Source organism: Megalopta genalis, unplaced genomic scaffold (genome assembly GCF_051020955.1).
Source record: "Megalopta genalis isolate 19385.01 unplaced genomic scaffold, iyMegGena1_principal scaffold0021, whole genome shotgun sequence".
In the NCBI taxonomy this organism is placed as follows: Eukaryota; Metazoa; Arthropoda; class Insecta; order Hymenoptera; family Halictidae; genus Megalopta; species Megalopta genalis.
The window spans coordinates 1,395,513-1,414,867 of record NW_027476091.1 but is presented as its reverse complement, the minus strand read 5'-3'; positions in this window follow the sequence as shown (position 1 = coordinate 1,414,867).

Genomic DNA, 19,355 nt, shown 5'->3' with positions numbered 1-19,355 from the left:
TCATTTGTTCATTTGCTCATTTGTTAATTTGTTCATTTGTTCATTTGTTCATTTGTTCATTTGTTCATTTGTTCATTTGTTCATTTGTTCATTTGTTCATTTGTTCATTTGTTCATTTGTTCATTTGTTCATTTGTTCATTTGTTCATTTGGTCATTTGTTCATTTGTTCATTTGTTCACTTGTTTACTTGTTTACTTGTTCATTTGTTCATTTGTTCATTTGCTCATTTGCTCATTTGCTCATTTGCTCATTTGTTCATTTGTTCATTTGTTCATTTGTTCATTTGTTCATTTGTTCATTTGCTCATTTGCTCATTTGTTCATTTGTTCATTTGTTCATTTGTTCATTTGTTCATTTGTTCATTTGTTCATTTGTTCATTTGTTCATTTGTTCATTTGTTCATTTGTTCATTTGTTCATTTGTTCATTTTTTCATTTGTTCATTTGTTCATTTGTTCATTTGTTCATTTGTTCATTTGTTCATTTGTTCATTTGTTCATTTGTTCATTTGTTCATTTGTTCATTTGTTCATTTGTTCATTTGTTCACTTGTTTACTTGTTTACTTGTTCATTTGTTCATTTGTCCATTTGTTCATTTGTTCATTTGTTCATTTGTTCATTTGTTCATTTGTTCATTTGTTCATTTGTTCATTTGTTCATTTGTTCATTTGTTCATTTGTTCATTTGTTCATTTGTCCATTTGTTCATTTGTCCACTTGTTCATTTGTTCATTTGTTCATTTGTTCATTCGTTCATTTGTTCATTTGTTCATTCGTTCATTTGTTCATTTGTTCATTTGTTCATTTGTTCATTTGTTCATTTGTTCATTTGTTCATTTGTTCATTTGTTCATTTGTTCATTTCTTCATTTGTTCATTTGTTCATTTGTTCATTTGTTCATTTGTTCATTTGTTCATTTGTTCATTTTTTCATTTGTTCATTTGTTCATTTGTTCATTTTTTTCATTTGTTCATTTGTTCATTTGTTCATTTGTTCATTTGTTCATTTGTTCATTTGTTCATTTGCTCATTTGCTCATTTGCTCATTTGCTCATTTGCTCATTTGTTCATTTGTTCATTTGTTCATTTGTTCATTTGTTCATTTGCTCATTTGTTAATTTGTTCATTTGTTCATTTGCTCATTTGCTCATTTGCTCATTTGTTCATTTGTTCATTTGTTCATTTGTTCATTTGTTCATTTGTTCATTTGTTCATTTGTTCATTTGTTCATTTGTTCATTTGTTCATTTGTTCATTTGTTCATTTGTTCATTTGTTCATTTGTTCATTTGTTCATTTGTTCATTTGTTCATTTGTTCATTTGTTCATTTGTTCATTTGTTCATTTGTTCATTTGTTCATTTGTTCATTTGTTCATTTGTTCATTTGTTCATTTGTTCATTTGTTCATTTGTTCATTTGTTCATTTGTTCATTTGTTCATTTGTTCATTTGTTCATTTGTTCCTTCGTTCAATTGTCTATTCGCTCATTTGTACAATTGTTCATTCGTTCATTTGTTCATTTGTTCAATCGTTCATTTGTCTATTCGCTCATTTGTTCATTTGTTCATTTGTTCATTTGTTCCTTCGTTCATTTTTCTATTCGCTCATTTGTTCATTTGTTCATTCGATCATTTGTCTATTCGCTCATTTGTTCATTTGTTCATTTGTTCATTTGTTCATTTGTTCATTTGTTCATTTGTTCATTTGTTCATTTGTTCATTTGTTCATTTGATCACTTGTTGACTTGTTCACTTGTTCATTTGATCGTTTGTTCATTTGTTCTTTTGTTCGTTTGTTCCTTTGTTCATTTGTTCGTTTGTTCCTTTGTTCCTTTGTTCATTTGTTCATTTGTTCATTTGTTCATTTGTTCATTTGTTCATTTGTTCATTCGTTCATTTGTTCTCTTGTTCATTTGTTCATTTGTTCATTTCTGCATTTGTTCATTAGTTCGTTTGTTCATTAGTTCGTTTGTTCATTTGTTCATTTGTTCATTTGTTCATTTGTTCATTTGTTCATTTGTTCCTTTGTTCATTTGTTCACTTATTCATTTGTTCATTTGTTCATTTGGTCATTTTTTCATTTGTTCATTTGTTCATTTGTTCATTTGTTCATTTGTTCATTTGTTCATTTGTTCATTAGTTCATTTGTTCATTTGTTCATTTGATCATTTGTTCATTTGCTCATTTGCTCATTTGCTCATTTGTTCATTTGTTCATTTGTTCATTTGTTCATTTGTTCATTTGTTCATTTGCTCATTTGCTCATTTGTTCATTTGTTCATTTGTTCATTTGTTCATTTGTTCATTTGTTCATTTGTTCATTTGTTCATTTGTTCATTTGTTCATTTGTTCATTTGTTCATTTGTTCATTTGTTCATTTGTTCATTCGTTCATTTGTTCATTTGTTCATTCGTTCATTTGTTCATTTGTTCATTCGTTCATTTGTCTATTCGCACATTTGTTCATTTGTTCATTTGTTCATTTGTTCATTACTTCATTTGATCATTTGTTCATTTGTTCACTTGTTTACTTGTTTACTTGTTCATTTGTTCATTTGTTCATTTGTTCATTTGATCATTTGTTCATTTGTTCATTTGTTCACTTGTTCACTTGCTCATTTGTTCGTTTGTTCATTTCTTCATTTCTTCATTTGTTCATTTGTCCACTTGTTCATTTGTTCATTTGTTCATTTGTTCATTCGTTCATTCGTTCATTCGTTCATTCGTTCATTTGTTCATTTGTTCATTTGTTCATTTGTTCATTTGTTCATTTGTTCACTTGTTTACTTGTTTACTTGTTCATTTGTTCATTTGTTCATTTGTTCATTTGTTCATTTGTTCATTTGTTCATTTGTTCATTTGTTCATTTGTTCATTTGTTCACTTGTTTACTTGTTTACTTGTTCATTTGTTCATTTGTCCATTTGTTCATTTGTTCATTTGTTCATTTGTTCATTTGTTCATTTGTTCATTTGTTCATTTGTTCATTTGTTCATTTGTTCATTTGTTCATTTGTTCATTTGTCCATTTGTTCATTTGTCCACTTGTTCATTTGTTCATTTGTTCATTTGTTCATTCGTTCATTTGTTCATTTGTTCATTCGTTCATTTGTTCATTTGTTCATTTGTTCATTTGTTCATTTGTTCATTTGTTCATTTGTTCATTTGTTCATTTGTTCATTTGTTCATTTGTTCATTTGTTCATTTGTTCATTTGTTCATTTGTTCATTTGTTCATTTGTTCATTTGTACATTTGTTCATTTGTTCATTTGTTCATTTGTTCATTTGTTCATTTCTTCATTTGTTCATTTGTTCATTTGTTCATTAGTTCATTAGTTCATTTGTTCATTTGTTCATTTGATCATTTGTTCATTTGTTCATTTGTTCATTTGTTCATTTGCTCATTTGCTCATTTGTTCATTTGTTCATTTGTTCATTTGTTCATTTGTTCATTTGCTCATTTGCTCATTTGCTCATTTGCTCATTTGCTCATTTGTTCATTTGTTCATTTGTTCATTTGTTCATTTGTTCATTTGCTCATTTGTTCATTTGTTCCTTCGTTCATTTGTCTATTCGCTCATTTGTTCATTTGTTCATTTGTTCATTTGTTCATTTGTTCATTTGTTCATTTGTTCATTTGTTCATTTGTTCATTTGTTCATTTGTTCATTTGTTCATTTGTTCATTTGTTCATTTGTTCATTTGTTCATTTGTTCATTTGTTCATTTGTTCATTTGTTCATTTGTTCATTTGTTTATTTGTTCATTTGTTTATTTGTTCATTTGTTCATTTGTTCATTTGTCCACTTGTTCATTTGTTCATTTGTTCGTTTGTTCATTTGTTCATTTGTTCATTTCTTCATTTGATCATTTGTTCATTTGTTCATTTGTTCTTTTGTTCATTTATTCATTTGTTCATTTGTTCATTTGTTCATTTGTTCATTTGTTCATTTGTTCATTTGTTCATTTGGTCATTTGTTCATTTGTTCATTTGTTCACTTGTTTACTTGTTTACTTGTTCATTTGTTCATTTGTTCATTTGTTCATTTGATCATTTGTTCATTTGTTCATTTGTTCACTTGTTCACTTGCTCATTTGTTCGTTTGTTCATTTCTTCATTTCTTCATTTGTTCATTTGTTCATTTGTTCATTTGTTCATTTGTTCATTTGTTCATTTGTCCATTTGTTCATTTGTCCACTTGTTCATTTGTTCATTTGTTCATTTGTTCATTCGTTCATTCGTTCATTCGTTCATTCGTTCATTTGTTCATTTGTTCATTTGTTCATTTGTTCATTTGTTCATTTGTTCATTTGTTCATTTGTTCACTTGTTTACTTGTTCATTTGTTCATTTGTTCATTTGTTCATTTGTTCATTTGTTCATTTGTTCATTTGTTCATTTGTTCATTTGTTCACTTGTTTACTTGTTTACTTGTTCATTTGTTCATTTGTCCATTTGTTCATTTGTTCATTTGTTCATTTGTTCATTTGTTCATTTGTTCATTTGTTCATTTGTTCATTTGTTCATTTGTTCATTTGTTCATTTGTTCATTTGTTCATTTGTTCATTTGTTCATTTGTCCATTTGTTCATTTGTCCACTTGTTCATTTGTTCATTTGTTCATTTGTTCATTCGTTCATTTGTTCATTTGTTCATTCGTTCATTTGTTCATTTGTTCATTTGTTCATTTGTTCATTTGTTCATTTGTTCATTTGTTCATTTGTTCATTTGTTCATTTGTTCATTTGTTCATTTGTTCATTTGTTCATTTGTTCATTTGTTCATTTGTTCATTTGTTCATTTGTACATTTGTTCATTTGTTCATTTGTTCATTTGTTCATTTGTTCATTTCTTCATTTGTTCATTTCTTCATTTGTTCATTTGTTCATTAGTTCATTAGTTCATTTGTTCATTTGTTCATTTGATCATTTGTTCATTTGTTCATTTGTTCACTTGATCATTTGTTCATTTGTTCATTTTTTCATTTGTTCATTTGTTAATTTGTTCATTTGTTCATTTGCTCATTTGCTCATTTGCTCATTTGCTCATTTGCTCATTTGTTCATTTGTTCATTTGTTCATTTGTTCATTTGTTCATTTGCTCATTTGTTAATTTGTTCATTTGCTCATTTGCTCATTTGCTCATTTGCTCATTTGCTCATTTGTTCATTTGTTCATTTGTTCATTTGTTCATTTGTTCATTTGTTCATTTGCTCATTTGCTCATTTGTTCATTTGTTCATTTGTTCATTTGTTCATTTGTTCATTTGTTCATTTGTTCATTTGTTCATTTTTTCATTTGTTCATTTGTTCATTTGTTCATTTGTTCATTTGTTCATTTGTTCATTTGTTCATTTGTTCATTTGTTCATTTGTTCATTTGTTCATTTGTCCACTTGTTCATTTGTTCATTTGTTCATTTGTTCATATGTTCATTTGTTCATTTGTTCATTTGTTCATTTGTTCATTTGTTCATTCGTTCATTTGTTCATTTGTTCATTCGTTCATTTGTTCATTTGTTCATTCGTTCATTTGTCTATTCGCACATTTGTTCATTTGTTCATTTGTTCATTTGTTCATTACTTCATTTGATCATTTGTTCATTTGTTCATTTGTTCATTTGTTCATTTGTTCATTTGTTCATTTGTTCATTTGTTCATTTGTTCATTTGTTCATTTGTTCATTTGTTCATTTGTTCATTTGTTCATTTGTTCATTTGTTCATTTGGTCATTTGGTCATTTGTTCATTTGTTCATTTGTTCACTTGTTTACTTGTTTACTTGTTCATTTGTTCATTTGTTCATTTGTTCATTTGATCATTTGTTCATTTGTTCATTTGTTCACTTGTTCACTTGCTCATTTGTTCGTTTGTTCATTTCTTCATTTCTTCATTTGTTCATTTGTTCATTTGTTCATTTGTTCATTTGTTCATTTGTTCATTTGTTCACTTGTTCATTTGTTCATTTGTTCATTCGTTCATTTGTTCATTCGTTCATTCGTTCATTTGTTCATTTGTTCATTTCTTCATTTCTTCATTTGTTCATTTGTTCATTTGTTCACTTGTTTACTTGTTCATTTGTTCATTTGTTCATTTGTTCATTTGTTCATTTGTTCATTTGTTCATTTGTTCATTTGTTCATTTGTTCATTTGATCATTTGATCATTTGTTCATTTGTTCACTTGTTCACTTGTTTACTTGTTTACTTGTTCATTTGTTCATTTGTTCATTTGTTCATTTGTTCATTTGTTCATTTGTTCATTTGTTCATTTGTTCATTTGTTCACTTGTTTACTTGTTTACTTGTTCATTTGTTCATTTGTCCATTTGTTCATTTGTTCATTTGTTCATTTGTTCATTTGTTCATTTGTTCATTTGTTCATTTGTTCATTTGTTCATTTGTTCATTTGTTCATTTGTTCATTTGTCCATTTGTTCATTTGTCCACTTGTTCATTTGTTCATTTGTTCAGTTGTTCATTTGTTCATTCGTTCATTTGTTCATTCGTTCATTCGTTCATTTGTTCATTTGTTCATTTGTTCATTTGTTCATTTGTTCATTTGTTCATTTGTTCATTTGTTCATTTGTTCATTTGTTCATTTGTTCATTTGTTCATTTGTTCATTTGTTCATTTGTTCATTTGTTCATTTGATCATTTGTTCATTTGTTCCTTCGTTCATTTGTCTATTCGCTCATTTGTTCATTGGTTCATTCGTTCATTCGTTCATTTGTTCATTTGTTCATTCGTTCATTCGTTCATTTGTCTATTCGCTCATTTGTTCATTTGTTCATTTGTTCATTTGTTCATTTGTTCATTTGTTCATTTGTTCATTTGTTCATTTGTTCATTTGTTCATTTGTTCATTTGTTCATTTGTTCATTTGTTCACTTGTTCATTTATTAATTTGGTTATTTTTTCATTTGTTCATTTGGTCATTTGTTCATTTGTTCATTTGTACATTTGTTCATTTGTTCATTTGTTCATTTGTTCATTTGTTCATTTGTTCATTTGTTCATTTCTTCATTTGTTCATTTGTTCATTTGTTCATTAGTTCATTAGTTCATTTGTTCATTTGTTCATTTGATCATTTGTTCATTTGTTCATTTGTTCACTTGATCATTTGTTCATTTGTTCATTTTTTCATTTGTTCATTTGTTAATTTGTTCATTTGTTCATTTGCTCATTTGCTCATTTGCTCATTTGCTCATTTGCTCATTTGTTCATTTGTTCATTTGTTCATTTGCTCATTTGTTAATTTGTTCATTTGTTCATTTGTTCATTTGTTCATTTGTTCATTTGTTCATTTGTTCATTTGTTCATTTGTTCATTTGTTCATTTGTTCATTTGTTCATTTGTTCATTTGTTCATTTGTTCATTTGTTCATTTGGTCATTTGTTCATTTGTTCATTTGTTCACTTGTTTACTTGTTTACTTGTTCATTTGTTCATTTGTTCATTTGCTCATTTGCTCATTTGCTCATTTGCTCATTTGTTCATTTGTTCATTTGTTCATTTGTTCATTTGTTCATTTGTTCATTTGCTCATTTGCTCATTTGTTCATTTGTTCATTTGTTCATTTGTTCATTTGTTCATTTGTTCATTTGTTCATTTGTTCATTTGTTCATTTGTTCATTTGTTCATTTTTTCATTTGTTCATTTGTTCATTTGTTCATTTGTTCATTTGTTCATTTGTTCATTTGTTCATTTGTTCATTTGTTCATTTGTTCATTTGTTCATTTGTTCATTTGTTCACTTGTTTACTTGTTTACTTGTTCATTTGTTCATTTGTCCATTTGTTCATTTGTTCATTTGTTCATTTGTTCATTTGTTCATTTGTTCATTTGTTCATTTGTTCATTTGTTCATTTGTTCATTTGTTCATTTGTCCATTTGTTCATTTGTCCACTTGTTCATTTGTTCATTTGTTCATTTGTTCATTCGTTCATTTGTTCATTTGTTCATTCGTTCATTTGTTCATTTGTTCATTTGTTCATTTGTTCATTTGTTCATTTGTTCATTTGTTCATTTGTTCATTTGTTCATTTGTTCATTTCTTCATTTGTTCATTTGTTCATTTGTTCATTTGTTCATTTGTTCATTTGTTCATTTGTTCATTTTTTCATTTGTTCATTTGTTCATTTGTTCATTTTTTTCATTTGTTCATTTGTTCATTTGTTCATTTGTTCATTTGTTCATTTGTTCATTTGTTCATTTGCTCATTTGCTCATTTGCTCATTTGCTCATTTGCTCATTTGTTCATTTGTTCATTTGTTCATTTGTTCATTTGTTCATTTGCTCATTTGTTAATTTGTTCATTTGTTCATTTGCTCATTTGCTCATTTGCTCATTTGTTCATTTGTTCATTTGTTCATTTGTTCATTTGTTCATTTGTTCATTTGCTCATTTGCTCATTCGTTCATTTGTCTATTCGCACATTTGTTCATTTGTTCATTTGTTCATTTGTTCATTTGTTCATTTTTTCATTTGTTCATTTGTTCATTTGTTCATTTGTTCATTTGTTCATTTGTTCATTTGTTCATTTGTTCATTTGTTCATTTGTTCATTTGTTCATTTGTTCATTTGTTCATTTGTTCATTTGTCCACTTGTTCATTTGTTCATTTGTTCATTTGTTCATATGTTCATTTGTTCATTTGTTCATTTGTTCATTTGTTCATTTGTTCATTCGTTCATTTGTTCATTTGTTCATTCGTTCATTTGTTCATTTGTTCATTCGTTCATTTGTCTATTCGCACATTTGTTCATTTGTTCATTTGTTCATTTGTTCATTACTTCATTTGATCATTTGTTCATTTGTTCATTTGTTCATTTGTTCATTTGTTCATTTGTTCATTTGTTCATTTGTTCATTTGTTCATTTGTTCATTTGTTCATTTGTTCATTTGTTCATTTGTTCATTTGTTCATTTGTTCATTTGTTAATTTGTTCATTTGGTCATTTGGTCATTTGTTCATTTGTTCATTTGTTCACTTGTTTACTTGTTTACTTGTTCATTTGTTCATTTGTTCATTTGTTCATTTGATCATTTGTTCATTTGTTCATTTGTTCATTTGTTCACTTGTTCACTTGCTCATTTGTTCGTTTGTTCATTTCTTCATTTCTTCATTTGTTCATTTGTTCATTTGTTCATTTGTTCATTTGTTCATTTGTTCATTTGTTCATTTGTACATTTGTTCATTTGTTCATTTGTTCATTTGTTCATTTGTTCATTTCTTCATTTGTTCATTTCTTCATTTGTTCATTTGTTCATTAGTTCATTAGTTCATTTGTTCATTTGTTCATTTGATCATTTGTTCATTTGTTCATTTGTTCACTTGATCATTTGTTCATTTGTTCATTTTTTCATTTGTTCATTTGTTAATTTGTTCATTTGTTCATTTGCTCATTTGCTCATTTGCTCATTTGCTCATTTGCTCATTTGTTCATTTGTTCATTTGTTCATTTGTTCATTTGTTCATTTGCTCATTTGTTAATTTGTTCATTTGCTCATTTGCTCATTTGCTCATTTGCTCATTTGCTCATTTGTTCATTTGTTCATTTGTTCATTTGTTCATTTGTTCATTTGTTCATTTGCTCATTTGCTCATTTGTTCATTTGTTCATTTGTTCATTTGTTCATTTGTTCATTTGTTCATTTGTTCATTTGTTCATTTTTTCATTTGTTCATTTGTTCATTTGTTCATTTGTTCATTTGTTCATTTGTTCATTTGTTCATTTGTTCATTTGTTCATTTGTTCATTTGTTCATTTGTCCACTTGTTCATTTGTTCATTTGTTCATTTGTTCATATGTTCATTTGTTCATTTGTTCATTTGTTCATTTGTTCATTTGTTCATTCGTTCATTTGTTCATTTGTTCATTCGTTCATTTGTTCATTTGTTCATTCGTTCATTTGTCTATTCGCACATTTGTTCATTTGTTCATTTGTTCATTTGTTCATTACTTCATTTGATCATTTGTTCATTTGTTCATTTGTTCATTTGTTCATTTGTTCATTTGTTCATTTGTTCATTTGTTCATTTGTTCATTTGTTCATTTGTTCATTTGTTCATTTGTTCATTTGTTCATTTGTTCATTTGTTCATTTGTTCATTTGGTCATTTGGTCATTTGTTCATTTGTTCATTTGTTCACTTGTTTACTTGTTTACTTGTTCATTTGTTCATTTGTTCATTTGTTCATTTGATCATTTGTTCATTTGTTCATTTGTTCACTTGTTCACTTGCTCATTTGTTCGTTTGTTCATTTCTTCATTTCTTCATTTGTTCATTTGTTCATTTGTTCATTTGTTCATTTGTTCATTTGTTCATTTGTTCACTTGTTCATTTGTTCATTTGTTCATTCGTTCATTTGTTCATTCGTTCATTCGTTCATTTGTTCATTTGTTCATTTCTTCATTTCTTCATTTGTTCATTTGTTCATTTGTTCACTTGTTTACTTGTTCATTTGTTCATTTGTTCATTTGTTCATTTGTTCATTTGTTCATTTGTTCATTTGTTCATTTGTTCATTTGTTCATTTGATCATTTGATCATTTGTTCATTTGTTCACTTGTTCACTTGTTTACTTGTTTACTTGTTCATTTGTTCATTTGTTCATTTGTTCATTTGTTCATTTGTTCATTTGTTCATTTGTTCATTTGTTCATTTGTTCACTTGTTTACTTGTTTACTTGTTCATTTGTTCATTTGTCCATTTGTTCATTTGTTCATTTGTTCATTTGTTCATTTGTTCATTTGTTCATTTGTTCATTTGTTCATTTGTTCATTTGTTCATTTGTTCATTTGTTCATTTGTCCATTTGTTCATTTGTCCACTTGTTCATTTGTTCATTTGTTCAGTTGTTCATTTGTTCATTCGTTCATTTGTTCATTCGTTCATTCGTTCATTTGTTCATTTGTTCATTTGTTCATTTGTTCATTTGTTCATTTGTTCATTTGTTCATTTGTTCATTTGTTCATTTGTTCATTTGTTCATTTGTTCATTTGTTCATTTGTTCATTTGTTCATTTGTTCATTTGTTCATTTGATCATTTGTTCATTTGTTCCTTCGTTCATTTGTCTATTCGCTCATTTGTTCATTGGTTCATTCGTTCATTCGTTCATTTGTTCATTTGTTCATTCGTTCATTCGTTCATTTGTCTATTCGCTCATTTGTTCATTTGTTCATTTGTTCATTTGTTCATTTGTTCATTTGTTCATTTGTTCATTTGTTCATTTGTTCATTTGTTCATTTGTTCATTTGTTCATTTGTTCATTTGTTCATTTGTTCACTTGTTCATTTATTAATTTGGTTATTTTTTCATTTGTTCATTTGGTCATTTGTTCATTTGTTCATTTGTACATTTGTTCATTTGTTCATTTGTTCATTTGTTCATTTGTTCATTTGTTCATTTGTTCATTTCTTCATTTGTTCATTTGTTCATTTGTTCATTAGTTCATTAGTTCATTTGTTCATTTGTTCATTTGATCATTTGTTCATTTGTTCATTTGTTCACTTGATCATTTGTTCATTTGTTCATTTTTTCATTTGTTCATTTGTTAATTTGTTCATTTGTTCATTTGCTCATTTGCTCATTTGCTCATTTGCTCATTTGCTCATTTGTTCATTTGTTCATTTGTTCATTTGTTCATTTGTTCATTTGCTCATTTGTTAATTTGTTCATTTGTTCATTTGTTCATTTGTTCATTTGTTCATTTGTTCATTTGTTCATTTGTTCATTTGTTCATTTGTTCATTTGTTCATTTGTTCATTTGTTCATTTGTTCATTTGTTCATTTGTTCATTTGGTCATTTGTTCATTTGTTCATTTGTTCACTTGTTTACTTGTTTACTTGTTCATTTGTTCATTTGTTCATTTGCTCATTTGCTCATTTGCTCATTTGCTCATTTGTTCATTTGTTCATTTGTTCATTTGTTCATTTGTTCATTTGTTCATTTGCTCATTTGCTCATTTGTTCATTTGTTCATTTGTTCATTTGTTCATTTGTTCATTTGTTCATTTGTTCATTTGTTCATTTGTTCATTTGTTCATTTGTTCATTTTTTCATTTGTTCATTTGTTCATTTGTTCATTTGTTCATTTGTTCATTTGTTCATTTGTTCATTTGTTCATTTGTTCATTTGTTCATTTGTTCATTTGTTCATTTGTTCACTTGTTTACTTGTTTACTTGTTCATTTGTTCATTTGTCCATTTGTTCATTTGTTCATTTGTTCATTTGTTCATTTGTTCATTTGTTCATTTGTTCATTTGTTCATTTGTTCATTTGTTCATTTGTTCATTTGTTCATTTGTCCATTTGTTCATTTGTCCACTTGTTCATTTGTTCATTTGTTCATTTGTTCATTCGTTCATTTGTTCATTTGTTCATTCGTTCATTTGTTCATTTGTTCATTTGTTCATTTGTTCATTTGTTCATTTGTTCATTTGTTCATTTGTTCATTTGTTCATTTGTTCATTTCTTCATTTGTTCATTTGTTCATTTGTTCATTTGTTCATTTGTTCATTTGTTCATTTGTTCATTTTTTCATTTGTTCATTTGTTCATTTGTTCATTTTTTTCATTTGTTCATTTGTTCATTTGTTCATTTGTTCATTTGTTCATTTGTTCATTTGTTCATTTGCTCATTTGCTCATTTGCTCATTTGCTCATTTGCTCATTTGTTCATTTGTTCATTTGTTCATTTGTTCATTTGTTCATTTGCTCATTTGTTAATTTGTTCATTTGTTCATTTGCTCATTTGCTCATTTGCTCATTTGTTCATTTGTTCATTTGTTCATTTGTTCATTTGTTCATTTGTTCATTTGCTCATTTGCTCATTCGTTCATTTGTCTATTCGCACATTTGTTCATTTGTTCATTTGTTCATTTGTTCATTTGTTCATTTTTTCATTTGTTCATTTGTTCATTTGTTCATTTGTTCATTTGTTCATTTGTTCATTTGTTCATTTGTTCATTTGTTCATTTGTTCATTTGTTCATTTGTTCATTTGTTCATTTGTTCATTTGTCCACTTGTTCATTTGTTCATTTGTTCATTTGTTCATATGTTCATTTGTTCATTTGTTCATTTGTTCATTTGTTCATTTGTTCATTCGTTCATTTGTTCATTTGTTCATTCGTTCATTTGTTCATTTGTTCATTCGTTCATTTGTCTATTCGCACATTTGTTCATTTGTTCATTTGTTCATTTGTTCATTACTTCATTTGATCATTTGTTCATTTGTTCATTTGTTCATTTGTTCATTTGTTCATTTGTTCATTTGTTCATTTGTTCATTTGTTCATTTGTTCATTTGTTCATTTGTTCATTTGTTCATTTGTTCATTTGTTCATTTGTTCATTTGTTAATTTGTTCATTTGGTCATTTGGTCATTTGTTCATTTGTTCATTTGTTCACTTGTTTACTTGTTTACTTGTTCATTTGTTCATTTGTTCATTTGTTCATTTGATCATTTGTTCATTTGTTCATTTGTTCATTTGTTCACTTGTTCACTTGCTCATTTGTTCGTTTGTTCATTTCTTCATTTCTTCATTTGTTCATTTGTTCATTTGTTCATTTGTTCATTTGTTCATTTGTTCATTTGTTCATTTGTTCATTTGTTCACTTGTTCATTTGTTCATTTGTTCATTCGTTCATTTGTTCATTCGTTCATTCGTTCATTTGTTCATTTGTTCATTTGTTCATTTCTTCATTTGTTCATTTGTTCATTTGTTCACTTGTTTACTTGTTCATTTGTTCATTTGTTCATTTGTTCATTTGTTCATTTGTCCATTTGTTCATTTGTTCATTTGTTCATTTGTTCATTTGATCATTTGATCATTTGTTCATTTGTTCACTTGTTCACTAGCTCATTTGTTCGTTTGTTCATTTGTTCATTTGTTCATTTGTTCATTTGTTCATTTGTTCATTCGTTCATTCGTTCATTTGTCTATTCGATCATTTGTTCATTTGATCATTTGTTCATTTGTTCATTTGTTCATTTTTTCATTTTTTCATTTGTTCATTTGTTCATTTGTTCATTTGTTCATTTGTTCATTTGTTCATTTGTTCATTTGTTCATTTGTTCATTTGTTCATTTGTTCATTTGTTCATTTGTTCATTTGTTCATTTGTTCATTTGTTCATTTGTTCATTCGTTCATTCGTTCATTTGTTCATTTGTTCATTTGTTCCTTCGTTCATTTGTCTATTCGCTCATTTGTTCATTTGTTCATTTGTTCATTTGTTCATTTGTTCATTTGTTCATTTGTTCATTTGTTCATTTGTTCATTTGTTCATTTGTTCATTTGTTCATTTGTTCATTTGTTCATTTGTTCATTTGTTCATTTGTTCATTTGTTCATTTGTTTATTTGTTCATTGGTTCATTTGTTCATTTGTCCACTTGTTCATTTGTTCATTTGTTCGTTTGTTCGTTTGTTCATTTGTTCATTTGTTCATTTCTTCATTTGATCATTTGTTCATTTGTTCATTTGTTCTTTTGTTCATTTGTTCATTTGTTCATTTGTTCATTTGTTCATTTGTTCATTTGTTCATTTGTTCATTTGGTCATTTGTTCATTTGTTCATTTGTTCACTTGTTTACTTGTTTACTTGTTCATTTGTTCATTTGTTCATTTGTTCATTTGATCATTTGTTCATTTGTTCATTTGTTCACTTGTTCACTTGCTCATTTGTTCGTTTGTTCATTTCTTCATTTCTTCATTTGTTCATTTGTTCATTTGTTCATTTGTTCATTTGTTCATTTGTCCATTTGTTCATTTGTCCACTTGTTCATTTGTTCATTTGTTCATTTGTTCATTCGTTCATTCGTTCATTCGTTCATTCGTTCATTTGTTCATTTGTTCATTTGTTCATTTGTTCATTTGTTCATTTGTTCATTTGTTCATTTGTTCACTTGTTTACTTGTTTACTTGTTCATTTGTTCATTTGTTCATTTGTTCATTTGTTCATTTGTTCATTTGTTCATTTGTTCATTTGTTCATTTGTTCATTTGTTCACTTGTTTACTTGTTTACTTGTTCATTTGTTCATTTGTCCATTTGTTCATTTGTTCATTTGTTCATTTGTTCATTTGTTCATTTGTTCATTTGTTCATTTGTTCATTTGTTCATTTGTTCATTTGTTCATTTGTTCATTTGTTCATTTGTTCATTTGTTCATTTGTTCATTTGTTCATTTGTTCATTTGTTCATTTGTTCATTTGTTCATTTGTTCATTTGTTCATTTGTTCATTTGTTCATTTGTTCATTTGTTCATTTGTTCATTTGTTCATTTGTTCATTTGTTCATTTGTTCATTTGTCCATTTGTTCATTTGTCCACTTGTTCATTTGTTCATTTGTTCATTTGTTCATTTGTTCATTTGTCCACTTGTTCATTTGTTCATTTGTTCATTTGTTCATTTGTTCATTCGTTCATTCGTTCATTTGTTCATTTGTTCATTCGTTCATTTGTTCATTTGTTCATTTGTTCATTTGTTCATTTGTTCATTTGTTCATTTGTTCATTTGTTCATTTGTTCATTTGTTCATTTGTTCATTTGTTCATTTGTTCATTTGTTCATTTGTTCATTTGTTCATTTGTTCATTTGTTCATTTGTTCATTTGTTCATTTGTTCATTTGTTCATTTGTTCATTTGTTCATTTGTTCATTTGTTCATTTGTTCATTTGTTCATTTGTTCATTTGTTCATTTGTTCATTTGTTCATTTGTTCATTTGTTCATTTGTTCATTTGTTCATTTGTTCCTTCGTTCAATTGTCTATTCGCTCATTTGTACAATTGTTCATTCGTTCATTTGTTCATTTGTTCAATCGTTCATTTGTCTATTCGCTCATTTGTTCATTTGTTCATTTGTTCATTTGTTCCTTCGTTCATTTTTCTATTCGCTCATTTGTTCATTTGTTCATTCGATCATTTGTCTATTCGCTCATTTGTTCATTTGTTCATTTGTTCATTTGTTCATTTGTTCATTTGTTCATTTGTTCATTTGTTCATTTGTTCATTTGTTCATTTGTTCATTTGATCACTTGTTGACTTGTTCACTTGTTCATTTGATCGTTTGTTCATTTGTTCTTTTGTTCGTTTGTTCCTTTGTTCATTTGTTCGTTTGTTCCTTTGTTCCTTTGTTCATTTGTTCATTTGTTCATTTGTTCATTTGTTCATTTGTTCATTTGTTCATTCGTTCATTTGTTCTCTTGTTCATTTGTTCATTTGTTCATTTCTGCATTTGTTCATTAGTTCGTTTGTTCATTAGTTCGTTTGTTCATTTGTTCATTTGTTCATTTGTTCATTTGTTCATTTGTTCATTTGTTCCTTTGTTCATTTGTTCACTTATTCATTTGTTCATTTGTTCATTTGGTCATTTTTTCATTTGTTCATTTGTTCATTTGTTCATTTGTTCATTTGTTCATTTGTTCATTTGTTCATTAGTTCATTTGTTCATTTGTTCATTTGATCATTTGTTCATTTGCTCATTTGCTCATTTGCTCATTTGTTCATTTGTTCATTTGTTCATTTGTTCATTTGTTCATTTGTTCATTTGCTCATTTGCTCATTTGTTCATTTGTTCATTTGTTCATTTGTTCATTTGTTCATTTGTTCATTTGTTCATTTGTTCATTTGTTCATTTGTTCATTTGTTCATTTGTTCATTTGTTCATTTGTTCATTTGTTCATTTGTTCATTCGTTCATTTGTTCATTTGTTCATTCGTTCATTTGTTCAATTGTTCATTCGTTCATTTGTCTATTCGCACATTTGTTCATTTGTTCATTTGTTCATTTGTTCATTACTTCATTTGATCATTTGTTCATTTGTTCACTTGTTTACTTGTTTACTTGTTCATTTGTTCATTTGTTCATTTGTTCATTTGATCATTTGTTCATTTGTTCATTTGTTCACTTGTTCACTTGCTCATTTGTTCGTTTGTTCATTTCTTCATTTCTTCATTTGTTCATTTGTTCATTTGTTCATTTGTTCATTTGTTCATTTGTTCATTTGTCCATTTGTTCATTTGTCCACTTGTTCATTTGTTCATTTGTTCATTTGTTCATTCGTTCATTCGTTCATTCGTTCATTCGTTCATTTGTTCATTTGTTCATTTGTTCATTTGTTCATTTGTTCATTTGTTCATTTGTTCATTTGTTCACTTGTTTACTTGTTTACTTGTTCATTTGTTCATTTGTTCATTTGTTCATTTGTTCATTTGTTCATTTGTTCATTTGTTCATTTGTTCATTTGTTCATTTGTTCACTTGTTTACTTGTTTACTTGTTCATTTGTTCATTTGTCCATTTGTTCATTTGTTCATTTGTTCATTTGTTCATTTGTTCATTTGTTCATTTGTTCATTTGTTCATTTGTTCATTTGTTCATTTGTTCATTTGTTCATTTGTCCATTTGTTCATTTGTCCACTTGTTCATTTGTTCATTTGTTCATTTGTTCATTCGTTCATTTGTTCATTTGTTCATTCGTTCATTTGTTCATTTGTTCATTTGTTCATTTGTTCATTTGTTCATTTGTTCATTTGTTCATTTGTTCATTTGTTCATTTGTTCATTTGTTCATTTGTTCATTTGTTCATTTGTTCATTTGTTCATTTGTTCATTTGTTCATTTGTACATTTGTTCATTTGTTCATTTGTTCATTTGTTCATTTGTTCATTTCTTCATTTGTTCATTTGTTCATTTGTTCATTAGTTCATTAGTTCATTTGTTCATTTGTTCATTTGATCATTTGTTCATTTGTTCATTTGTTCACTTGATCATTTGTTCATTTGTTCATTTTTTCATTTGTTCATTTGTTAATTTGTTCATTTGTTCATTTGCTCATTTGCTCATTTGCTCATTTGCTCATTTGCTCATTTGTTCATTTGTTCATTTGTTCATTTGTTCATTTGTTCATTTGCTCATTTGTTCATTTGTTCCTTCGTTCATTTGTCTATTCGCTCATTTGTTCATTTGTTCATTTGTTCATTTGTTCATTTGTTCATTTGTTCATTTGTTCATTTGTTCATTTGTTCATTTGTTCATTTGTTCATTTGTTCATTTGTTCATTTGTTCATTTGTTCATTTGTTCATTTGTTCATTTGTTCATTTGTTCATTTGTTCATTTGTTCATTTGTTCATTTGTTCATTTGTTCATTTGTTTATTTGTTCATTTGTTTATTTGTTCATTTGTTCATTTGTTCATTTGTCCACTTGTTCATTTGTTCATTTGTTCGTTTGTTCATTTGTTCATTTGTTCATTTCTTCATTTGATCATTTGTTCATTTGTTCATTTGTTCTTTTGTTCATTTGTTCATTTGTTCATTTGTTCATTTGTTCATTTGTTCATTTGTTCATTTGTTCATTTGTTCTTTTGTTCATTTGTTCATTTGTTCATTTGTTCATTTGTTCATTTGTTCATTTGTTCATTTGTTCCTTCGTTCATTTGTCTATTCGCTCATTTGTTCATTTATTCATTCGTTCATTTGTCTATTCGCTCATTTATTTCATTTGTTCATTTGTTCATTTGTTCATTTGTTCATTTGTTCATTCGTTCATTTGTTCATTTGTTCATTCGTTCATTTGTCTATTCGCTCATTTGTTCATTTGTTCATTTGTTCATTTGTTCATTTGTTCATTTGTTCATTTGTTCTTTTGTTCATTTGTTCATTTGTTCATTTGTTCATTTGTTCATTTGTTCATTTGTTCATTTGTTCCTTCGTTCATTTGTCTATTCGCTCATTTGTTCATTTATTCATTCGTTCATTTGTCTATTCGCTCATTTATTTCATTTGTTCATTTGTTCATTTGTTCATTTGTTCATTTGTTCATTCGTTCATTTGTTCATTTGTTCATTCGTTCATTTGTCTATTCGCTCATTTGTTCATTTGTTCATTTGTTCATTTGTTCATTTGTTCCTTCGTTCATTTTTCTATTCGCTCATTTGTTCATTTGTTCATTCGATCATTTGTCTATTCGCTCATTTGTTCATTTGTTCATGTGTTCATTTGTTCATTTGTTCATTTGTTCATTTGTTCATTTGTTCACTTGTTCATTTGTTCATTTGTTCATTTGTTCATTTGTTCATTTGTTCACTTGTTCACTTTGCTCATTTGTTCGTTTGTTCATTTCTTCATTTCTTCATTTCTTCATTTCTTCATTTGTTCATTTGTTCATTTGTTCATTTGTTCATTTGTTCATTTGTTCATTTGTTCATTTGTTCATTTGTTCATTTGTTCATTTGTTCATTTGTTCATTTGTTCATTTGTTCATTTGTTCATTTGTTCATTTGTTCATTTGTTCATTTGTTCATTTGTTCATTTGTTCATTTGTTCATTTGTTCATTTGTTCATTTGTTCATTTGTTCATTTGTTCATTTTTTCATTTGTTCATT